This window comes from Euprymna scolopes, chromosome 43, assembly GCF_053919585.1.
Source record: "Euprymna scolopes isolate OS-2025 chromosome 43, ASM5391958v1, whole genome shotgun sequence".
NCBI classification, from domain to species: domain Eukaryota; kingdom Metazoa; phylum Mollusca; class Cephalopoda; order Sepiida; family Sepiolidae; genus Euprymna; species Euprymna scolopes.
In genome coordinates this window covers 17,563,007-17,590,130 of record NC_136524.1, presented here as the reverse complement: position 1 = coordinate 17,590,130, position 27,124 = coordinate 17,563,007, and positions in this window count along the sequence as shown.

The following is a 27,124-nucleotide window of genomic DNA, read 5'->3' as shown; positions in this document are numbered from 1 at the left end:
GAACGGTGGTGATTCTGGGGCACAAAAGGTCCCTTGTTTTAATGGTACCACTTCTGTCTTTGAAAGTCTAAAAATAGGAGGCGTTACTTCTAGAATGACCCTTGTATATATAATAGTAATTTTTATATGTATATATTATATATGTATACCATTATATATAAAAAAAATAGGGAGAGATACAATGAAAATCTTAGATGTATATATTATATATTGGTACCTCCAAAGCGCACCAAAGAATTAAACACTGTACAGGTCTGATTAGATCCTTTTTTCCACAACAAATAAATAAATAATAAACCTGCGAAATAAACTGTGTTTATTTACACAAAAGTAACAAGTAAAAATGAATCATTTTTCAGTGTCCCAAAAGTGTGTCTTGGTAGAAAGTTTTTATAAATGTGAAAGTTATTTAGACTGTTCATTGGATTGGCAGATAAAAAGCAGAGAGTGTCCTTTGTTTTCTTGTGAGAAAACAGGTTTACTTTTTCTGTGTGATATGAGAGAGAAAGAGGAAAGTAAATGTTACGCAATTCTTTCTTCTTCTTCTTCTTCTTCTTCTTCTTCCTCTTCTTTTCAATGAATTTGGAAAGGATTACCGACATGAAACTTGAGGATTTTAAGATGTGCACATTAAAAAAAAAAAAAACTCACAGTATCCCTTGTACATATAAAAATAATAAGGACCCAAACGTAATATTTTTTATTTATCGATAATATTCAGCAGTACTGAGCAGAAATACCTTGAGGTGCTGCAGTTCTATTCACAAAGTGTCACAGACCATTAAGATCTGGAACTGATAAAGAAGTTAAATTTGTCAACAATTCACCAATAAGTACTCTAAATAGAAAATTTGTAGACAAATACTATACCAGATTTTCTTATATATAAAATTACCCTGCCTTTACAGTTTACCGTGCCATTATAGTTTCAATAGAAAGAGATAATTATTAAATAATATATAAAATTTCAATTTTACCTCATCACTAGAGTTTCAATAAGAAAATAACTGAACACTTCAAAAGCAAATCTTTCTCTCTCACCACTTGCAACACTTTTCAAAGCGTGTTTCACGAAACTATGCGTACACTTCATCTCTGTTTAATATTTATTACATTTATTCCAAACAGAATGCCTTTCTCAAATATGTATTCCCATACAGAAGGTAGTAAACAGTTTCACTTTCTATCAATTAAGTCATCTCACCTCACTCATTGTGTTACGACCGTTATTATTCTATTTCCAACCTCTTACTATTCATGACATACTATGCCAGATTTTGAAATAATAATTAGCACTACCTCCAATTCAATTAAATTCTACCATACACAACTAGAAACATCTGGAATGTCAAATGCGAAATTTTGGTAAATTAATCTTGAAATTAGACAAATCATAAATCAGTTACGAGGATATGTTCTATCAATCTTCCCATCCATCTTTTGAACAAATATAATATTTATATAAAAATGTAAGAATATAAGTAGACTAAATAAAATTGTAATAAATAATGTATTTTTTTTCTTTTATCTAGTGACTATTTTTTATTTATTTTATTAATTTAACTTAAGCTCAAAGTTATGATAATTAGTAGTTGTGTTTATTTTCATATCTAGGAGAAAGATATTACGATCTAAAAAAATAATTCAACATAGTAATTTTTAAAAAATATGGTTATCTACCCTTCAAATTAAGTTTACTGTACATCATTCAAATTAGCAGTCATAAATAAAATAGACTTATATTCTCTTGCAAATCAATGTCACTGCTAGGGGATTTGGTCCCACACTGATCAATCCACTTGAGGGGCGCGTTGATTCAATTTGCCCCTTGAGGAACTTCTTCAGTCCCTTTGGAAATCACGCTCAGTCAGCAAAGAGAATCCTGGAAGCATCAAATAAAGACTCCTCTTATGAAACTCTCTCTCTCTCTCTCTCTCTCTCTCTCTCTCTCTCTCTCTCTCTCTCTCTCTCTCTCTCTCTCTCTCTCTCTCTCTCTCTCCATTATTGACGATCTTCACCAGAAGATAACTGCTGTCTGATCTTCAACAGCCCAAAGAACTTAATCCTCACTCGGACATTGTCCAACTTTCTGCCACTGAAATACACTTTTTTGCTATTGTTTTTAAAAAAGATTTTGCTTTTCCTTTCGTACTACGTTTTCGTTTACAATTGATTTATAGAAACGCATAAAAAAAAATAAGACATCATACAATACTCTGACCGATGTGTTATCCGTCGCCAGAAACGTATTCGTTTACATATCTATAATTCATGCATTTCAATCCTTCAACACAAGACACACCCACTAAGCTGATATTAGCAATTTTAATCGCCGGATTAATCACAACTAGGTAAATCAATTATAATCAATTTTTAAAAATAACTCTAAGGTTCGAAGTTTACGTTTGTTTAAATAATGTATATCATTATTAAATAAGTATATTACTAGTGGAGATACCATTGCTTATAGCCGGTATATATGGGCATAACCTCCCCATAAAACTAGTTAAGTAGATATTGACTTGCTGCCCACCTCGGCAAAATGTGACACAAGGTCGGAAAGTGGGGATGTCAAGCCAATGCCCTAAAGGACCTAGCAAAAATTGCCTGTGCATCTTCGTCGATATTCACCTCAGGCAACAAGCAACAAACTTGCCACATCCAAAAGCCGGGTGGAAAGGCCTGGGAGTGTGAGCCTCCTAGGTAATACCCAGGGGGAGGCGTAACTCAAGTACGAGTACAAGTCAGAAACAGGCCCATCAGTCACTTGTCGGGCTGATTGTCAAGAAAGAATTCTTGGCTGGTACTTTCTACTCAAGTCTTCAAGCAACGGAAGCAGCAAGGAGACCAAACTTACAACATCCAAAAGAATGTGATGGGGGGGGGTATAACTAGTTAAGTATTAATTTATATAAATTTAAAAAAAAAAAAAAAGATTAATTTTTTATTTACTTCTGTCCCTCCTACTTAACTTTAATAGAATACGGCTAGATAATATGTTATACCAAGAAAATATTATTGGACCGTAGTGAAGGTATATTCTCTCGGCGTACTTTTGATCCTAAGTGGTGGCTTATATATTCATTTACCAAATTCAGATAATTCTCTTGGAATTCGTGGCATTAAAATACTTCTGCAAAATAAAACTTTCCTTCTTTTTGATATTTATATTTTACTGATTTCCTTCTTTTTTTTTTTTTTTTCTTTTCTCCACAAAACCGAAATAGGCCATGAATGGTTGCCCGTTTAACATAGTTTTAAAAAGAATTGTCAACAAAGCGTCTTTTTACATGGGTGAGCTGAATAAAGTTTGAATTTTATCTGAAAAATATTTTAATTGATTTCAAATCTACACAGTGGTTTATTTCAAACTATATAGAATTACATACACGGTATTGTCCGGATTTATTTTTTACTTTAACTTTATTATTTTGTCTTTGTTTTGCTTTTTTTTTTACTAACTTCTTTTTCTTTTAAAATAAGATTTTGAAAGCTAAATTTAATTGTTGCGTTTAGTCATTAAATTATTAACTGAACTAAATTGTTGTGAACAATGTTATTTTAATCTGTATTTATAAAATTATTGCATGTACATAGTTACCAAAATATGGATTTGCTAATTATTTTAAAGCCATTTTTAATCACTTTGCATTCGGTAGGTAAATGCTTTCAATTCCTTTTAAATTTCCAAAAGTCTCAAAGTAATTCATTTTTCAACGTGTTCAAAGTAATTCATTTTTCAACGTGTTCAAAGTAATTCATTTTTCAACGTGTTCAAAGTAGCAGTGACAGTGAATGTTTATGTATCGTTTCTCGACTGAAAAAACATCCTCAACTAGAAGTTTTTTCCAGTCTATCAAAAAGTGGTAATATTCACCTTGAAGTCCAGCGCATAGTATAAAAACCCAAACACACAGCTGACTTTTCACTTTCTGTTTTTTCATGCCCACATCTATTGTCTGTAGAAACAATCTTTTCTAACTCCTTTGAAACAGAGGGATCCTCGGCAAGCAGCACACACATGACAAGAGACTTTCACATACTACTAAACACCGCACCAGCATATGCACACTATTAACCAAACATTCCTTCACCCTTAACTGGGTAGTTTTCTACATGGAGGGGTCGATTTTTTGTGAGCCATTTTTGGTACTTGTGCATTTAACGAACCAGACGTAACTCAGCATTTGCTCGGGTTTGTCCGACGCATGACGTCAACAGCTCAGGTTTTGCTGCTGTCTGACGAAACATGGTCATCAGCCAATCAAAACGCTGCGCGCTTAGTTTCAACTCGACGCGCGTCGAGCAGCAGATGAGAATTCCGATATGGGCGTTCGAGATGGCGGCGACTAGGAATCTCCAGCACGATTGTGGGTTGCGGTCACGCCACACAATTGTGGACTGGAAGAATTTCCTGCGAGATATAATATGGCGGGATTACTTTCTCAGGAATCGCCGGCATACGGTCGAAATCGACGAGTCTGTCTTCTTCAACCGCCGGAAACACAACGTCGGCAGATGTCTAATACCGGTCTGGGTCCTCGGTGGATACGCCGACCCCGCCGAAAAGGAGTTTTTTTTTTTTAGGTTAACATAGCAAATAGGAATGCCGAACCCCTCCTTCCACTAATAAGAAAATACATTCTGCCGGGGGCCACGCACGGTCGTATCAGACTGTTGGAGCAAAGTGGGAGGAAAGGGGCATCACTATTTAACGGTGAACTACCACAGCCTTAATTTTGTAGATCCCGTAAAAAAAAAAAGTTTTGTTCCTTTCCTTTTTCTTACGATTTTTTTCTTTTTTTGTACGTAAATAATTGAAAAAAAAAAACGTTTCATAAAAACAATTACTCACTATTATTTGTTAAGAAAAAATTGATCCTACAAATATCATTTTTGTTGATCATTTTACGTAAATAGTTGAAAAAAAAAAAATAAAACGTTTCATTAAAAAAAAATAATTACTATTATTTGTTTACAAAAAATGTTTAATATGCGCGAGCCTTTTCTAGTCTCACACAAAAACACGCGTTCATATTTCAAGCTATATTACTTGTCATATACATACGCGCACACAAACATACGCGCCCACGTCCACACACGTACATATATTCACCTTCGCATACATACACTCACATTCACGTGTATACTCACACACGCGTACACGCATGCATGGACAACGTCACTTCCCCTTTCAAAGGAAATCCACACATGTGCAAAAGACCACCGGAAACACCTATAAAAGCAAGAACAATAAGCAGCTTCTCCCTTTTCAGACCAGCCTCCTAGCTGGACGGTCTACAGACCGACAGTATGCCTTTTCGGCATGCGTGCGCATGCGCGTACCTCACACGACTTCCTACTATGTGGGACAAAAAGCTATCAGACCGTACGTACACTTTATACGCTTTCTATCTCCATAACCTGGATTGACTTTCTCACTCTATCTCCCCTTCGCTTTGGTCCATCAACACAGACATGTGCGCGACTCTCTACTGAGCTTAACCCTCTCTTTCTACAGACGGCTTGCGACTTCGCATTTCTCTATTGCATTCCACTTTCCTTCCACGCGCGTAGTCGTCAATGGCCGAATGAACATGTGTACACCCAAGACTTTCTTTTCTCAACAGGAAATAAACAACATGTTTATTTTATTCCAGCATTTGAGTTCTTTGTTTCCTTCATTCAATTCGTTTCATTATTTTTTCTTGTAGCGAGTTAGGGTATTTATATCCTAGTCTTCTACAAATATGTATTTATTTTGCAAACAGAAAACAATTTCAAACTATAATACTACTAATAAAAAAATACATAAATGAACGATAGGTTTTTTGCTTTTTACTTATTTATTTTTGGATGCTTCTACATTTTACAATTTCATTTTACAGTTATTTTGTTGTAGCGTTGTTTTTATTTTATCAGCAACACTCGGTTTTATCCAGCTATTAGCGTCATGCGTCGGACAAAGTCGAGCAAATGCTGAGTTACGTCTGGTTCGTTAAATGCACAAGTACCATTAAAGCAAATGTCAGCATACCCATCCGCAAATGCTATTAAAAAAAAAAGGTAGGGTGGATATCATATTGTTCTGAAACCAGACAATTACTCTATTATCCATGCTCAGGGAAAATGTCCCATACATACGAGGAAAGAAATCCAGACTGAATTGGAGAATATAGTAAAACAAGGTGTCATACGAAGAGTAGCCGAGCGTAAATGTAATAGAAAACTCCACCTGTGTTTAGATCCGAAAGATTTAAACAAGGTCATCATGAGATGCCATTGCAAGACGCCTAGAATGGAAGAACTTGCACATAAACTCTTTGGTGCCAAATATTTTTCTAAATTGGATGCCAAACATGGGTATTGGTGCATCAAATTCGATGCAGTCTCACAACTGTTGATTACCGTCAACTCCGCTTTTGGAAGATTCTGTTTCCAACGGATGCTTTTTGGTCTGGTGATGCCTCAGGATGTGTTTTTTCAGACGATGGACATGATCCTGGAAAAGTGCTTGAGCACTCTAGGGCTGATCGATTATGTAATTGTTTTTGAAGAAACCCAAGAAGAGCATGGCAAGAACCTTCACAATTTAATAAGGATTGCACAGAATGAAGGACTTTGTTTCAACCGTGAAAATTGTGCAATCAATGAGAAACAGATCCAGTTTTTTTGGTTCAAGCTACGATCAAAATGGTATGTACCCTGCCTCCGGCAAGATAACAGAAATAAAAATGTTGCCTAGTCCATTGAACACCACCGACATGCAGAGGGTGTTGGGAATCATCACGTACACAGATCCTTTCATTCCACACTTGTCTGAAAATTGAACAAAATCCACCCTCAGGTCCAAATTAATGGCTTCTTTAGCTTTTTTATTTGATAGCTTTGAGGATCCAATCCATTAATGTCATATCTTTTCCAGGGCAATATACAATCATCATATCATACCCTTGCACATGTAACAGAATGCGTTCGAGGCAAAATGCTGCAACCAAATTTTTTAAGTTGATCTTTTCCAGAGACTTATGATCACTTTCTACCTGGAACACACTTTCATAAATCCAGAATCGTTCACAGCCAAGAACAACGGCAACACTCTATGTCACAAAGTTATCAAACTGACAAAGCAAACATTTGGAAACCAAGGGATTCCAGAGAAATGACAATGGTCTACACTTTAGCTCTATTTCAAACAATTCGCGAAAGAATGGGGCTTTGATCATCACACGTCCTCACCCAAGTTTCCGCAGTAAAATGGTTTCACGGAACGCTGTATCCAGGCAGTGAAATAGTTTGCTAGAGACCGCAAAAGTAAAATCTTTTGAACTTTGACCCCTTGTAAGCCCAATTTTCCGCAAAAAAAACAATTCAAAAGCTTGCCCTATGTCCGAATACACTTTATGTAAAATTGCAAATGTTTAGACCAAAAATTGGCTGAGTAATTTCGTAGAGACGGCAGAGGTCAATTTTTTTTAACTCTGACCCCAAATATGGCCCCTTAACATTTATTATTTTGGGCTCAAATCAATTTATAAAGTTAAATCTATGTCCAAGTAATCTATGTCTAAAATTTCAAGTGTTTGGACCCAAAATTGGCGGAGGAGTTTGGTAGAGTTCTCAAAGGTCAAATCGTGGAACTTTGACACCTTAACAGCCAAATTTCTGTCCGAAAACTGATTTAAAAGATTTTTCAAATCTCAGTGCTCCTTATGCCAAATCTCGAGTCTGTAGACTGAAAATTGACAGTTATTTGGTAGGGAAGTGTACACCCACAGAGAGATAGAGACACACACACACGCAAACACACACACACACACACACACAGATATTGTCATTTTATATATATATATATATATATATATATATATATATATATATATATATATATATATATTCTAGGTTAAAGATATTCAAAAGTGATGACTAATGAATTTAACAAGGTTATTAATAGTGCTCAATAAAAGAAGAGCAAGATATATGTATTATTAAAATAAACAAATTTACATGATCGCAACACTGGACATGCTAATGTTTCGAAAAAATGGTCGGTTAAAACCAAAATTCCTCGTCAGGCGACTTAATAAATGGTTGCTTTCCACAGAAGAACCAGTTCTCAAATCTCAAAAATATTTGAAGACCGGTTTCTTCTGTGGAAAGCAACCATTTATTAAATTGCCTGAATTCTAAATAATATGCATACAAAAGATGTAAATATAATTTAACACAATATGAATATTAATATTAACATCCAACTGTTAAAAATTGTCCACCCATTTAATTAAGCAACCTAATATGTGACCATGACAAAATATAAAAATTTTAACACATGTAATTAAAAAGAAAAACTCACTATGCGAAAACAAACATGTAGATCCAACTTATACAACTGACAACTGTGACGAAATATCAAAAGAATAATTCGGCGATTGGAAAAGATAGAAAAAGAAAATAATCAAGCAACAAAACAAAAACCGTGTTTTTTTAATAATATTTGCTTCAACGAGAACATGCTGCCTAAATATACACCACATATGCGGCATGACACACACGCACACACGAACACATATATATATGAGTAAAAATAAAATAAAAATACAAATGATGGTTGACGTTATGTTATTTGTGAAAAAAAAAACGACAATTAATAAAATAGTAATCAACGTTTCGTCCCTATTTCAGGGGACATCATCAGGATTTCGTAGGAAAAATGTAGAAGAAAAACGATTACAGAGCATTTTTAGGATTTTTTCCTATAAACTCCTGATGATGTCCTCTGAAATAGGGACGAAACGTTGATTACTATTTTATTATTTCTCGGTTTTCCTTTTCAAATAACACACACACACACACACACACACACACACACACACACATATATATTTTTTTTATGTACATACAGTAATATCTTGCTATGAGGTGCAGACCGTTTCAATCATATTAGATATCATCAGACAAGAAGAATTAAGGTATAAAAATTAAAAAGGTTCCAGACCTTTCCAAATTTTGAGTAGAGAAAATTTGCCATGACTGGCAATTAACAAAAACTAAAGTTCATAAGACCATTATCAACGACCTTTGTTGAAATTCAATTATGTTCAAGTTTTGGATATCATCCGACCGGAAATATATATATATATATATATATATATATATATATATATATATATATATATATGTAAGTGTAACGTGAACCGACATCTTGCTGCCCAAATCCCAACATAGTACCCCAGTAGCTGTTGCCCCTGATAGTAGCCCCCTACACCAAAGTGGCAATGTGCCTTGTTTGGGGTGAAAATGTAAAAAAAAAAATATATATATATTACGTAGGCACGACTTCCTTAGATTTCAAAACTCGATACTATGACCACAAAGGTACATTCAACAATAAAAAACACCGTAAAAAAACAACACTAGCGAATAAATACTGGGAACTCAAAGAAAGCGGACATTCGCCGGTAGTCGAATGGAAAATAATAAGACAAGCTACCACGTGCAGGCATCTAGACGACCCATGTAGATTATGCCTTCATGAAAAATTTGCTATTCTGTACTTTAAAGAACCCCAACATCTATTAAACTGTAGAAGAAAAATAGCAAATAACTGTGTTCACAAAATAAAACTTACTCTAGGATAGCGATACAAAATAGTTTTTAAACTAACAAAACAATAGAAAATAAGCAAATAAATGAATTAAATGAACATGAATATACATAAACGATCACACATATATGTATGTATATATATATGTATATATATGTGCATATATGTATGTACACATATATATATATTTATATATAAACTAACAAATAAAAAGAAAAAAACACTAACATAGTTTTAAAACAGATCCTTTGTCCGATAAAATGCATGCCCATTGGCTGATAGGAAGGGGTGCGGTGGATACTAGAAAGCTGATTGGCTAACTAAATCCTCAATAGAAGAGGACCATATAAAAATGATAAACAACCACAGAATTCGCGCATAAGCCTGAGGAATCCTAGAGTGGATGAAACGCCGAATATTCAGGGTAGCTTAATCGCCATATATATTTTATAAATTACTATATATATATATATATATATATATATATATATATATATATATATATATATATATATATAAGCTATCAGTTCAGCCTGACTTTGCTCGAGCTCTATGTACTGTTCATAACTTTATATGCATATATATGTATATATTAAAAAGTGTGAATATGTAGTGTAATGCCTTTCTAAATAATAGGTTTCCTTAACTACTATAGAGAAAAGTTAGTAGAGACAGCAGAGGTCAAAGTTTTTTAACTTTGACCCCAATTATGGCCATTTAACATTTATTTTTTGGGGCTCATATCAAATTATAAAATTAGATCCAAGTGTTTAGACCCAAAATTGGCGGAGGAGTTTGGTAGAGTTTTCAAAGGTCAAATCGTGGAACTTTGACCCCTTAACAGTAAAATTTCTGGTCGAATCCCAATAAAAAAGATTTTCCCAAATCTCAGTACCCTGTATATCAAATTTCGGGTCTGTAGACTGAAAACTGACAGAGTTATTTGGTAGGGAAATGTGCACAGAGAGACAGACAAACGGACACACAGTTGGTAATTGTTCAAGAAAGTAATGGTTAATGGTTTTCCTGTCATGGTCTGCAACTTTTGTTGTGTACATGTGTTGTGTTTCTGCCTGACAAGCATTTGCACCATGAAAATTATTGGGTCGATTTTATGTTTTAATGGAGCTTCGTATAGGTTAGATATTTTTAGTATGTATTATATGTAAAAAGTCAAAATGTGTATGAGGATTTAGATGGAAATATGGGTGTAAGGATTTAAGAAGTATTTAAATAAAAAAATGTACGTCCATTGGCTTTGCTGTATATCTTTTTCTGTTCTTGACTTGGGATTAGTTGTTGTATTCTCGTTTTATTTTTTAATCCCATTTCTGACGCCAAGATAAGAGAAAATTAGAAATTCAAGAATAACAACAAGACACGGACATTTGATATCGACTTACAATGCACATGTGTGCTCTTATTTATATCTCTACCATGACAGTTGCTACCCATATCTGGGAGAGTTGTTCTATGTAAAGGTAGAGTTTTATCAAGAGCACATAACTCGGTGTTATGTGAACAATGTGATATTTCTTTATATAATTTGTAATATTTTACTTTTGTGGATTTCAATAAAAAATAAAGACAAAATATTAGCTACACATATGAATTTGATTTGATTTGGTTGTATATGTGCGGTTATTCACTTATAAAATATGTATATTTTTAAGTATTTGGATTATTCAGATTATTGTTCTTATCTCAAATGTTTCAGTTAATGTAATCACCGACTTTCTTCAGGCTCATATTGTCAAATTCGGGAATCCATATGAAATTCTGAACTTTACTTTTTATTTAATCCGTGTTCTTGTTCTCCCAGATATGACAGAATTGTCTAAAGTAAGTTTTAAATGTAATTCTTGGGTTCAACAAGATTCATTCGAAGATGCTCGGAGTTTGTGTTGACTGAAACGTTGTGAGAATAACTTGTAAAATGAGAAAAGTAGTTTGAATAAAAAATACATTTAGAGTATTCTTGAACTGCTGAATCAGGAAATTGCATCCGCTTTTCTCCAAGTTTTTTGCTAAGTTGATCAATTCTCATAAAAAGATATATCCAAACCAAATATTTAAATGGAAGTGAAACAGACCGATAATCCTTATAGTAACATTTTCGTGAAGATTTGACGATTACAACATAAAAAGTTCTGGAAAATCGTAAATAGACTGCATTTGTGAGTGATGAATCATAATCAGGTTTAGGCATGAAATTTTGTGTTTGTATGTAAGAATAAGAAAGCATGTTTATATGAATGCCAGCAGAGTAGTGTGCTAATGTTTCTTCTCTTTTATTACACATTCTGCATCATATCGGTGATTCTGCAGTTTTGTCGATGTAGTGTTTGATGGACCTAGTGCGAGTGGTTTGTTCCTGGGCTGCTATTAATGTGTTCTCAGTAGATCTTTTAAGATCTCCCCTGACCAATTAATTCCAATAATAGAATGCACTTTCCGAATAATATTTCCTATCTCTCTTCTTCACCCCAGGCCTTAATATTTTTTCTTTTCTCACTTCATTATAGAAAAATTTTATGGCTTTCAGAAATATATTTAGTTAGGCTTTCTTTTTCAACATCTTCAACACTAAGTAAGCCTCGACCACCTTTCTTTCTAGGTAGATATAATCGGTCCACATCCCCTTTCTTAGAAAATGTCCCATTTCAATTCATCTACATTTCAGTCAAGTATATCAGCAGTATATCAAATGATAGCTACTGCTCTGGTGTTAATGGCATATATTGTATTCCGACTGTGGAGATGTGATTTAATCTTCTGATGTACTCGGCTGTGACTTGTTTTTTCATTTCTATGTTCTTAATCTTGTCCGCTTCCAATATCCCCAAATACTTGTAACCTCTATCGGTGTCAATATTCTTTATCAGATCTGTTGCTGGAAGTTCAAGGCCATCTGAGTGGACTAACTTACCTCTTTTCATCACAAGAATAGCACATTTGGAGATGCCAAATTCCATCCTTATGTCATTGCTAAACAATCTGATCAAGGTATCAAGTTGATTCTCATTCTTTCCAAAAAACCTTAAGGTCATCCATAAATAGTAAATGGTTGACTGTAGAAAGTCTTTTTCCGATTTCATATTCTGCTTTCACATTCCGTAAAAGAAATGTCCATGGGATCATGCTGATGACAAAAAGCAGAGGGGAAAGACTATCACCCTGGAAGATCCCTCTCTTAATTTTCACCTTGCCTAATACAACATTTCCTGAAGTTAAATTGGTTTTCCAATTCTTCATGCTATTTGTTATAGATGCTCGGATGTTAGGGGCTATTTCCAAACACTTGAGTATCCATGAATGTGGAACCATGTCAAATGCCTTCTTATAGTCTACCCAGCCCATGTCAAGGTTGGTAGATCTTCTTTTGCAATTTCTTAAGAATCATTTTCTCGATCAGAAGCTGATCGTTGGTAATTCGTGATCTTTTTTGACAGCCTTTCTGTTCTTCAGGCAGCAAATTGTTTTGGTCCAAATAATCATAGATATTTTCAGACTGTATGTTAGTGAAAAGTTTCCAAATAACTGAGAGGCAAGTGATTGGTATAAAGTTTGTCACTTCACCCCCTTTTGTCTTATCCTTCATAATCAGGACTGCAGCTTCCTTTGTCAGCCTACTAGGGAAGTTACCCATCATCAAACAGTCGTTTAGCATTGTTGCAAGAAGGGGGTGAGAGCTGGGAGGTTTTTAAACCAGTATCCCTTGACTCTGTCATGTCCAGGCGTTTTCCAATTTGAAAGCTTTTTAGCCTTCACCCTCAGAATTTCCACAGTGACTGTTATGTTCATTTGTTGCTCCATTCCAGAGGACACCTCTCTTTCAATGTCTTTGGTCCATTCTGCACCATCTGGGTGTTTTTCTTCCTTTTCCCAGATGCTTTTCCAGAATATACACGATTCATCAGCATAGGGTACAACGTCCTTCCCTCTTTCAATTCCTTCTAGTTGATTAAAAATAAGTCTTTTGGTTATTATCAAACAGTCTATTCTGTCGATAATTGCTCGATTCTGTCATTGTAGCTTTTAACTTTGCCAGTTTTTGCTGTGATACGCTGTTTCAGTTCTTCAATTACACACTGAAAACCTTTTTGCTGTATGTTAAATTTTTTATTTAATTTATCGCATCCGTTCTGACTTAAAAATTTTATTTAAGTCCAATTTATTCTAGTGTTTCAAGAAATTATCTTAGCCGGGGAGGCCTCATTTTTTCTCCTACAGGACATGGGACCTACATTTGATGTTGATGCTGTGCTCCCTTTTACATCGTTTTCAGTTTGATAGTTTGGAACACTCATATTTGAATAATATAAAGAATGATTTGTTTAAGGTTTTCTTTTCCTGGTATTTTTATTTAGATACCATCTCAGAAATGTTCACCTGGGCTAAAGACACAGTTTTGGCCATGAAGCGCCATTAAATCCCGCCATATGTCAACCGGTATTTAGAATTGCTGTTGTTTGACATCAGGTACTTACAATCCTTAGATATGCTGCCTTCAATATTGTTTAATTTTTTATCCATAGCTGGAGCGATTATTATAATGATAACCATAATCATCGTTTTTATAATTATTACGAGTATTTTTCCCCCTCCAGAGAGAAACAATCGTTAAGCCACTTTGATATGAAATAGAAGGTTTCAAAGTCCTTAAAGATACACATATGTGGGTTATCTAACTATGCTGTAAGAATATTAATTGGTACTATTTCCTCTTTATATTATTATTGTTGTTGTTGTTGTTGTTGCTGTTGTCGTCATCGTCGTCGTCGTTGTTGTTGTTGTTTGAATGGGACTATGTAGCAACAGTTCCTTGTTTCTTGCGAGCATCGAAAGTTCAAACCAAAAATCCAGTTGGAAATGCTTACTTATTTTTTTCGGTTGTTGTTTTGTCACCAGGCAAAATGTACGCACAAACAAAAGTATAACCTATCCGAGCAAGTGTGATAAAGATCCTCAATTCAACCGTGAATTGAAAGTTAAATTATAATTTCAGTTAAAAACGCTTACTTTTTTCGTCTACTATTTTTTAAAATTTATTTTGTATATGCATACATTTGCTATTTCACTTCTGCAGTTTAATAAATTTTGGTGTTCTTTGAAATTTAGGATAGCTAATTTCTCATTCAAACATAGTCTACACGGATCGTCTCAGTTCCTACATGTGCTCTCATGCCGTATTATTTTCCTCTCAACTATCGGCAAACGTCCATTTTCTTTTAACTCCCCGTGGTGGTTTGCTAATGATATTTTCATAAATGCGTTTGTTTATTTTTTTATGTACTTCTGTGGTCGTAATATCTGCTTCTTAGATCTTAGAATGCCATACCCACATAATATTTCTTATTATTCATATTTTCTTTGGCAAATATTGTGGTCTGGTAAACGATGCTTTAAATATCAACTTCCGATTTTATAGACTCAAACATCCGCCCTACGTTATAAGTAGAACTGCAACATTAGCGTTTAAAATAAGCCAAAAAGGTGCCTTATGTGACATAACACACACACACACGCACACACACACACACACACACACACACACACACACATATATTGCTAGATTCAGCCACTCTGATAAGTCGTAGACGACGAAACATGTGTCAGTGGATAATTATATTTTAAAAATAATACATATGCCGCTCCCCATTTGAGGGTACCAAACTGGTCAAAGGGAAAATTATTCCCAACTCACATTTAGGTAAAAATGCGCTTTCATATAAATAATTAAATTCATTCAATGAGTATCGCTAGCAAAAACAAACAACATCTATATATATATGTGTGTGTGTGTGTGTGTGTGTGTGTGTGTGTGTGTGTGTGTGTGTATAGTTTATGTGTGTATATATATATATATATATATATATATATATATATATATATATATATATATATATATATATATCTTTGACGTTAACATAGAGAACTGGGAAGAGGTGGTTTTGGATTGGTTTGATATAAGAGTACCTATTTTAATTTAAATTACAGGTGGCAGGTGTCTAAACAAGCATCATAGATGCATGCATAGACATGTACACAAAAGTAAAGTTAAATATTTTTTTTTTTCAAAATATGTGCACGTGTTCATACATAAAAGTAGTTATATGTTTTCTCGGCGGCCAAGGAAACTGTTATACTGATTTTGTTTTTCAGAATGTCTTTCAAAGAACAAATATGTTAATTGCTGAAAAAATGTATTTGAATATTATACGTTCACATATTTTATCTAATAGTGAATCAAATGGTTGGACTAAGTGGAGTAAACCTGTTTCACTTTACTATCAAGCATAAGTAATTTGAACCTTTGTGCGTTCTCTAATGTCTTTCAATAGTCACCGTCAAAGGAGTAACATATTGTCGTATTTCCGGTCATTCTACATAGAATTGCTTTAATTCCATACATGTTACATAAATATTTGTGTAACATATATATATACTAGCAAAAGTACCCGTCATTGACTGGGTTCAAAAACAGCCTACAGAAAATGGACTCTGATTTATGAAAGTATGATAAGTTATGAAAAGGAAGGGTTGTAAAGAGATAGCTTCGAATTTGGGGGTATCGAAACCAAAGCAAATATGATGAAAGTAAAAATAAAATAGATAAACCCCATAATTTATTATACCATACCTGTTCACACTGAAATACTTATCACAATATTCTGTGGATCTATATTAAAAAACCTTGTTAAACTTTGTGACATATTTCCATTCTATGGAGGTCAGGCACGAACGAACAGCAGGTGCAAAGTACTGGGGCTGCTGTATTGCCATTTGGTGAATGGATTCTGGACCATGCAGTAGCTTCTGGTGGGGCCTCTCGATGCCATACTAGTGGGTAATTGTTACGGCTTTACCTTATCATTAGCTACAAATAAAAAAAAAAATTCTTCGTTTCTTTTTCTCTCTTAGTTTCCCCTCTCTGTCCTGCTCTAAGTAAATCTGTCGACCTAGTCCACAAATTCCAAAATTTCATCATGACAAGTTTCAAGAAAAATTACACGATTAAACCCGGTTCTCCAACTTCCAACGTAGACCCCTACTACCATGTCTCCTTCTCCAACATCAGGGGTCTTCGTTCTAACCTTCCAGAGGTTGAAACCCAATTACAGGAGACTAAACCAGACCTTTTATTTTTAAGTGAAACTGGCATTGGACAGGCTATTTCCCTAGATGAGTTTGCAATTTCAGGATACTCTAACTTAACTTCTAAATCTGACCCCCAAGATCGCCATGGGCATGGAATATGTGCCTATATTAAAGATAGCTTTCCATGTGGTAGGGACATCTCCAGGGAAGATCCTAACTTACCCTATATGTGCTTCCGGGTTGCTTTAGCTCATACTACTGCATTTATATTTACTCTCTATCGCCCCCACAACAGCGGAGTTACTATCTTTCAAAGCATATCTGAGAAAATTGACCAAGTCCTTTCTACTTATCCTTCAGCTAACATTCACGTATGTGGAGACTTCAATGTTCACAACGTCGAATGGTTGACCCACTCAAACAAGACCGATGATGAGGGGAGGTTCTGTCATGATTTCTCCATTGCCTATGACCTCACTCAGATTGTTCAGGAACCTACCCGTGTGCCTGATAATGACGGCCAGTATGCGAGCCTACTAGACCTTTTTCTCATAACTTGCCCTGAACTATGTTCAGTTTCTGTTCTGTCGCCTCTTGGATCTTCCGACCACTCTGTTGTATCAATTAAGATAAAAATGAAATGTAATAAGTCCCCAGACGTACCTCTTCATCGTACAGTATATCGATACACTAAGGCTGACTGGGATAGCTTCCGTACATTTATATCTGATCTACCTCTGCATTCCATGTTTAAAAAGGATGTGTCCTCTATAGTATTAGACCTAACTGAATGGTTAATTGTAGGTATTGACCATTTCATACCCTCTAAAAAGTTTCAGCAAAAACCTAACAGCCAGCCATGGTTCTCTCCAGAATGTGCTGCTGCCATTGCGCACAGAAATCACTTTTTCCACTGCTTCAAACGTAATAGATGTATGGAAACTAAAGCCGTTTTCAGGACTGCCAGCAACCATTGTAAGAAAGTAATAAGGAACGCAAGAGTGTTGTATGCTCAATCTGTTAAGTCCAAAGTAGCTGAGCAGCGGCTTGGTTCCCACCAGTTTTGGCAAATAGCAAACAGAATCCTGAACAGAAGCGTGTGCTCCATCCCAACTATTATCAATCGACCTGAGGTAATCTCGTCAGCATCAGACAAAGCCAAACTCTTTGTCAAGAACTTTGCAGCTAATTCTACCCTTTGCGACCAAGACCGCCAACCCCCAATATTTCCTCCTGTATCAGAAAACACGCTATGTGATATACGTATATCTGTACATGATGTTGCGAAGCTAATCAAAAACCTTGATTCGAGTAAAGCAACTGGCCCTGATGGTATTCCAATTATAGTACTCAAAAAACTTCAACTGAATTAGCGCCCATACTTACAAAACTGTTTAAACGTTGTCTTAAGGAGAATAGTTTCCCATCTCCCTGGAAAATCTCATCAGTATGCCCTGTATTTAAGAATTCAGGTGATCGCTCATCCCCCTCTCAGTACAGGCCAATAAGTCTCCTGTGCGTCATGAGTAAGTTGCTAGAATCTGTGTTAAATACAGAAGTAATCAAACATCTCAACAAAAATAACCTTCTTAGTGATACTCAATATGGTTTCCGTTCTGCTAGATCTACAGCAGATGTCCTTACAGTTATATCGCATAGGATTAGCAAATCTCTCGACGATGGCAATCTTTCTAGGGCAATTGCTCTTGACATATCTAAGGCCTTTGATAGGGTATGGCATAAAGGTTTACTTCATAAGATCGCTAGCTATGGTATAGCTGGAAAAGTCTTCTCAATTATTAAATCATTTCTTTCTGATAGGTTCATAAGAGTAGTAGTTGAGGGGCAAAAATCAGAAGCTCACAGTATTAATGCCGGTGTCCCTCAGGGATCCATCCTGGGCCCAACTCTTTTCCTGATCTACATTAATGATCTTCCAAATCATATCCTTACATCATTTGTAGACATTTATGCTGACGACACTACCTTTTATGGTACCACATCTAAGACAGTAAACGACCAAGTTCTCTCCAATTCTCTCTCCTCTGATCTTGAGCACGTAGTACAATGGGGAAAGGAGTGGCTGGTTACTTTTAATGCATCTAAAACCAAGCTTCTCTCTTTACATCATCAACATTCTAATTCACATTTGTCATCAATTGAAATGAATGGCTCTCGTCTTCAGGAGGCCTCAAGTTTTGACAAGCTTCTGGGCTTGACCATTACTCCTGATCTTAAATGGAACACGTATATCAAATCTGTTGCCAAGGCCGCTGGAAAAATGGTGGGATCTTTCTATCGATCCAGTAGATATCTCACTGCTGATGCTATTCTCTACCTATATAAGAGCCAGGTTCGTCCAAGGATGGAATACTGTTGCCACATCTGGGCAGGAGCTGCTAGAAAGGACTTGTCCTGCCTTGATAGAGTTCAAAATAGACTTTGTAGCCTCGTAGGAGATGTCCTTTTCTCCTCCTTGCAACCTCTATCTCACAGAAGAGATGTTGCGAGTTTGTCTCTGATGTATCGTTATTTTCATGGAAAGTGTTCAACTGAGCTTCAATCTATGGTCCCCCCTCGCAAAACTTTCACAGGAAACACTCGTCTAGCTGTAAACACTATCAATAATTTCCCCCACTCTTTATCTGTGCCTAAACCTAAACGTAGATTCCATGAACAAAGCTTCTTTCTTAGAACTGCATGCCTGTGGAATTGTCTTCCGTTTTCCTGCTTTCCGGCTGACTACAATATGGTTGTGTTCAAGTCTAAAGTAAATAAGTTCTTGATGAGCCGTTCCATATAAGTTATTAAATTTACCAAATTTTCATTACTAATGATTACTATATTGACCAATTTCTACTGTACACTCTTTAACCCTTATCCTTGAGTGGCCTCTGGGCCTTGATAATGTGGTGATGCCTTTGTAAAAAAAAAAAAAAAAAAAAAAAAAAAAACACCCCATAACTTTATTATACCAGATTTCTTCAAACTGAAACATAATTATCAAAGTATACTTACGCAGATAGATATGAAAAGTCTTTATTAAAGTTTGTGCCTATTTCCATTCTATGAAGGCAAGGTGAGAACGCAGACCCCACAATTTTACTATACCATCCCTATTTAAGTTAAAACATACTTATCAAAGTATTATTATGTACATCTATATCAAAAACACTTGTAAATTTTTTTTTTAACTTTAAAATTTTTTATTTCCATACTTTGTGGACCAGGTGCATACGCGGACCCCACAATTTTAATGGATCATCATTATGCCAGATCAAACATACCCATTCCTGTGTGTCGATACATCTTCTATCATTATATGTGATCAGTTTTCTATAATAGACCACCATATAGGAGCCTATTCGTGACCAGACACACACACAGACGTTCAGCTTTATATATATATATATATATATATATATATATATATATATATATATATATATACATATGCGTGTGTGTATGTGTGTGTGTGTACATTTCAGTTATCACCAGATTTATGCTTTATTTTAATAATCTACTAATAAAGCTTCTCATTTAATATCATGATTTTCCTTTCTGGACAGAAATCACACTACATGTTCTGAAAATCACCCCTTCTCAGGTGTATGATATCATAAAAAACCTACACACCTCAAAAGTATGTGGACGTATCTCATTCCGGCTGTACTATTAAAAAAATGCTCTGCTGAGGTTGCTCCAGTTCTCTCAAAACTGTTCAACAAATGCCTTAACGAATCATGCTTTCCTGACTGTGGTACCAGTTTACAAGAATTCTGGTGAAAGAACTGACCCCTTAAATTATCGCCCCATTAGTCTCCTGCCTCTTTTCGACAAACTATTTGAGTCTATAATTAATCAAGCTCTAGTCTGCCAGTCTACGGTTGCTAAACTTCTGTCCAACCATCAATATGGATTTAGGCAAGTCCGTTCTACTGCAAATATTCTAACTGTAATCTCTGAACATATATACTATGCACTGGATAAGGCAGGGGAAGGTAGGGCAAGGTAGATATATTTTGACAGGGTATGGCACAATGGTCTTCTCAGGAAAATAAGATCTTATGGTATTACTGGACGAATACTTAACATAATTAAATCCTTCTTAAATAAGAGAAGAATCCAGGTTGTCCTCGATGGTCGTATGCCAAATCAATATGATATAAATGTGGGTGTACCTCAGAAGTCGATTTGTAGACTTTTATTATTCCTGATATTCATAAATGACCTCCCTGATAAAATTGTCTTTGAGATGGGCATATTTGCTGACGACACCATGCTCTATAACAAGCATGAGGGGAAAACAAATCTAAGGCAATCACCGACCCTTGAGAAAGACCTCCAGTCTTTAGTGGAATGGGGACAAAAATGGATGGTAACATTCAATGCTGCCAAGAATAAGCTTGTTTCCTTTAATAATTACAAGAAACCTTCTCAACCACTAATAGCTATGGTTTAAGAAACATTACCTGAAAGTATTTCGTTCAAACTCCTTGGCTTAACATTCACAGGCAATATGAATTGGAACAGGTCCATCGAGAGTATTTTCAAGGCTGCTGCGAAGAAAGTGGTCTCTCTCTACCGTGCTAGAAGGTTAGTTACACCTAAAAGTATCCTATACCTCTATAAGGCTACCATTCGCCCATGTATGGAGTATTGTTGTCACATTTGGGTTGGTGCATCTGCTACTAGTCTCTCATTCCTGGACCGGGTTCAAAACCTGAACTGTCATCTAAGCTTCAGCCTCTGTCCCATCGATGAAATGTTACACCTTTCTGCCTGTTTTATAAGTATGTTAATGGTGGATACTCCACCAAATTACAACTGCCTCTCCTCAACGAAAATACCCCAAACAAACTTGACAAGCAGCAAAGTCCCACCTCTACACAGTAGAGATCCTCAGATGTAAGAAAGCCTTCTACTCTTATAGTTTCTTCCCCAGAACTGCTAAACTTTGGAATTCCCTTCCGGGTTCCTGCTTTCCCAACTCTACTGAGATGTAAAACTTCAAGTGTAATTTAAAAAGACATCTTGCTGCTCAACTCCCTACACAGTATCACGGTAACTTATGTTATATAGCCCTCTACATCAAATTTGCCCGGTCGGGTGAAAATGTGATTAAAAAAAAATGTAAACTTTAGTTATTTATAGAAAACATTCCATATTCAAAAGTCTTTATTAACAATTGTTTCTACCCATTCATTTGTATTATTTGGATTCATCGGACTACTGTTCTCATCTTGAGCGTGATTTTCACAATGTTTCGTCCGATTGTAACCTCCAACTTTCAAAAAATACAATTGCAAATTACTTAGGGCATCTATCAAATCATGGCTGACGGAACAAGAGCACGCTACCCCTGTGAAGTAAAAAAAGTGTTCCATTCAAAATTCTGTCCAAATTCCCGAGTTCGACAAGATACACCTGAAGAAGGTCGGAGGTTACATCAACCAAAACATTGTGAAAATCACACTCAAGATAAGAACAATAGTTTGATGAATCCAAATGATTCAGAAACGTTCATGACATACAAAATATTACTAATATTCGTGAGAAGAATTTATCATTTTACAAAAATCCCAGTCAGGTTTAAATAATTCAAATTCATCTAAGATCCATAATTATAGAATTTGTATACCTTGATGAAGCCTCTTCACGGATATCCGTAGTATTTTGTATATCACGAATTATTTGCAGATAAAGTTTTTGCATGAAATATAAAATGTTTCTCTGTATAACTAAGGTTTACATGATGTATGTGAGGCAAGAGTGAAGAAAGGCACCTTTTTTATACTGTCTATCCAATTGCTGCTGATACAAGGTTTTGAAAGGATTTTATTGATTGGTCAGTGACGATATGTGCAGAAAGAAATGAACTATGTTTTTTATCTCCTCCTCAGGTTAGACATAAGGCTGGGTATCAGTTTGATGAAGGTGTTGCTGGAGAACAAATTGGATTCAAACCTGGCACACACAGGCTTTTAGTGGCTGTCGTTAACTACTTAGCCACTGTCACCCCAAAGAAAGAAACTGTGCTGGTTTCTGTTTGATGAGGCAAGATTTTCAAGAATCAAACATCCGGTTTTCTGAGGACTACTGCACCATAAACAGAGTCAGAACAATGAAGCCTTTTCCCTGGATAATGGGTCATATTAATTAGAAACAGTGTGGGATTAATAAAAACAAACAAACGGATGAACAGTTAAAATGATTTGTACAAGTGTTTCTGTAATTGATTCAATCAATGCTGTAAGTTAGTATCTGTTGTACTCAAAGGCAGTTGTTGGGATTCATCACTCTAGCAGACTATGGAGTTGCACCTGTATAGGTGGTTGAACACCATCTGCTGTGGCTGAATAAGCCTATCTTTGATCTACATTGTCGGTTGCAGACATCACAGGTGAAGGTCGGTGCATCGTGTTAATATTCAGTTGAATTTTGCAGACAAAATGTTTACAGTAAAATAAAGTCGTTAAAAGGCCAATTTTGTCATTCACTTGTTGATGCAACAACGATGATAGCCACAACAAGAGAAATATAATAATCCTTTGGAATTTTTTGGACTGGCCTTCCTGAATAGTCTTTTGGTCTCCGCCCGTTCTGCAATGACCTTTTGCTAATGGTCAAGCCTTTGGTTACCACTTGTCTCCAGATGTTGCAGACTTTAGCTTTGGGCTCCTCGCTTGTAGGGTCAATATCACATGCTTTCATGTCACATTTGCACATGTCGACATAGTGAAGGTAAAGACAACCAATTTTCCTCAGTAAAAGTCAGTAGTGTAAGTAAATTTGCGTCGTTGGAAAATGTTGAGTGAAAGTTGATCTGCATTATCAATGAAATCTGTGGATCAAGTCTTTATCATGGTTTAAGTGTGTAATGTATATGAGCCTGCATTGTTTATATGTAAATGTTATTTGCAAGTGAGCCTGCAAATTCGGACAGATGAATGCAAGTGAATCTATATCATTGAAGATTATATATACAAGTGAGTTTGCATGGTTCCATTGTTCAGGTTGATGAGTTCTCAGTGGAGTTATGAATGTTCTCGTAGAAGCAAATGCAATGAAACAATGGGACAAAACGGAAGCAATAAAGTTTGGAAAAACATTAATTTGTCACAAAATTCCAAAGGATTATTATATTTCTCTTGTTGTGGCTATCATCGTTGTTGCATCAACAAGTGAATGAAAAAATTGGCCTGTTAACGACTTTATTTTACTGTAAACACTTTGTCTGCAAACAACCTTTAACGGGAAGACTTTTCTTTTACTGATTACCAGCTGGCAAGTGTTGGGAAGTGAGGCAGTGATTGAGAGACAGAGAGAAAAAGAGAGGGAGGCAGAGCGTGCTACACAAATTTAGTAGTTTTAGTTTGAAGTAAGTCCCATATTTGGACTTCTGTGGCTGTTATAGGGTTAGATTCCTATTTTAAACTGTTACAAATGTATCCAGTTCCAATAAAGTTTGCAAATGATGTGCATGTGTGAGTGCGTGTGTGTGTGTGTGTGTGTGTGTGTGTGTGTGTGTGTGTGTGTGTGTGTGTGTGTGTGTGTGTGTGTGTGTGTGCAGAAGGTGAAAGGAAATGTCTCATATATATCTTGAATTCTTGTGCACATGTTTTCATGAAAGAGAGATGTTTATGCGAATGTTATGCGTACTTGTTGTCTTTCTTTCTGCTTCACTTAAAACAAAAAAAAAAGATAAAATATAACGAATGTAAGCTATGTTTTATCTTATCATTATCAATACATTGTTGTAAGTATTGGAGTCCCTTAGTTAATTTAATTAACTTGAAATAGAAAATAATTAACAATAATTAATGTATAATGACTAATTAGACTGAACCCGAATACAAATATACACATTTATTAAATACGATTGTAACCCCTACAGCACCCACAGGCTGTACACGCACGATATAAGGCAACGTGCACTAACCCTAAGTGTGTGTGGCCACACCTCTACTCAGTCGAGTGCTGGACCCCTCAACATGCACCCTCTCTCTCAGGCCCTCGAAAATCAGCCCGCTGATACTCAGGGTTTACAGCGCTCACAACCTCAAGTCCGGCAATACCTGGATGCGGCTAGGTGATCGTCTACGTCAGGTTCTATGGTCGGATTCTCTCACAGGCGTTGGAACTGGCAAGTAGACGTCTCTCGCTGTTGCGGCTTGAAGATCAGGGTCCTGGCAGCTAAAATCAATGGGTCATTCTTCACAAGTTGCAAGTATGAATGATCAACAACGCCAGGGAAGTTTTATGTATCACAAATTACATTATTGACAATAAATTCAGCATACATGTTGTGCAGAAAGGAAAACTCAGGTTATTAAAATCACTATATTTTTTGCTAATTTCAACCAATGACTCTAGATGCAGGTGCCTTTCCTCTTCTACTGGTGACGATCTCGGCTAGTTTTCAGAGGGGCCTCTTCCCTCAATTGTTTTATCACCACAAGCTTCCGCCAGTCAGAGCGAAAAGAAGACACCGATTAGCCAAGTGTCTTGTTTTTATCAAATCAGTAATTCCTCTCTCTGCCTTTTTGGAGTTATTCTTTCTTTTTCTTTTCCTCTCCCTCTCTTCTTTTATCCTATTAATTTGTACTCCCTTTTTCTTTTCTTTCTTTTGAATTTCCTCCCTCTCTCTGTTCCCCTAATTTCTACTCCGCACTGAGGTTTCTACTTATTATCAAATTAGGAGTGATTAGTCACCCCAGGTCAAACAACGCCCGGCGGCGACCCTCTCTCCTTGACTTCCATTCTAAGCTGTCAGCCTTAATCAGCCAAGAATCTCTGGATCTCTTCATATCTCTCAACAGAGGTTTTAAAAACAACCTTTCATGTTAACAGATATATAACGACAATGAGATAAAAACAATTATTATTTGTTTTTTTTCTCTATTCTTGTCAAAATCCCATAGACATTTCTGTTTTGTCCCAATCAGACATCAACACCCCCTCTTCTGCCTTTTTTTTCCTCTATTCGACAAGCAAGACCATCTGGTGTCGCCCGGGGTCTTGCCATACAATGACAAAGGCAAAGGATGCACATTTCACAATGACAAACAATACAAATGTTCATTAACTTAGCACCTGGGTGGAATCTCTATCTTAGATAGGACGAAGATATTCCGAGAACACTGGAATGTGCTCAGCATGAGGAATAACGGTTCTCTATCATGTAAGATAGGATAATTTTTCGCACTTTTGTGCATTGTCTCTACTGTGTAAGGTAAGATTAGGGGCTTTGGATGACGTCACCTTACATTCTCCTATATGGGTTTTGATTCACTGTAGTAGAAGGATGCTTTCTCTTCATACTCTCTGGGTTTCATTGCATAAGAGAAAGTCACTCAACTGTGTCTTAGTAACCAGTGTTCTTTGTTATTACCCTACAGCATTTTGACATAAATAGATATCATTATACACACATATTAGTTTCTCTTTAATATATATATATATATTAACGTTGGACTTGAAGACATCCAAGTTGTAGTCCGGTGGGAAGCAGCCAGACGGAACAGAGTTCCACAGGCGTGCAGTTCTAAGAAAGAAGCTTTGTTCATGGAATCCGCGTTTTGATTTAGGCACAGATATAGAGTGGGGGAAATTTTTCACAGTGGATTCAGCTAGACGGGTGTTTTTCGTGAAAGATTGGCGAGGGGGGACCAGAGATTGGAGTTCAGACGAGCACCTGCCATGGAAATAACAATAAAACAAGGATAGGCTCGCAACGTCTCTTCTGTGGGAGAGGGTTGCAGGGTAAAGAAAAGGGCATCCCCCACTAAGCCACGAAGTCTATTTTGTACTCTGTCAAGGCAGGATAGGCTGTTTTTAGTAGCTCCTGCCCAGATATGGCAGCAGTATTCCATCCTTGGACGTACTTGGCTTTTATATAGATAGAGAATTGCATCAGTAGTGAGATATCTTCTGGAGCGGTAGAAGGATCCCACCATCTTTCCAGTGACCTTGGCAACAGACTTGATGTACGTGCTCCATTTCAGATCAGGAGTAAAGGTCAAACCCAGAAGCTTGTCAAAACACGGGGACTCACCCAGATGAGAGCCATCTATCACAATTGATGCCAGATGGGGATCAGAGCGTTGATGATGTAAGGATAGGAGTTTGGTTTTGGATGCATTAAAGGTAACCAGCCACATCTTCCCCCACTGAACTACACGCTTGAGATCAGAGGAGAGAGAATCAGAGAGAACTTTGTCATTTACAGCCTTTGATGTGTTGCCATAGATAGTCGTGTCATTAGCATAGATGTCAACGAATGATTTAAGTATGTGTTTAGGGAGGTCATTGATGAAGATCAGGAAGAGAGTTGGGCCCAGGATTGACCCTTGAGGGACTCCAGCATTTATATTGCAGGCCTCCGATTTTTGTCCATCTACCACTACTCTTATGAGC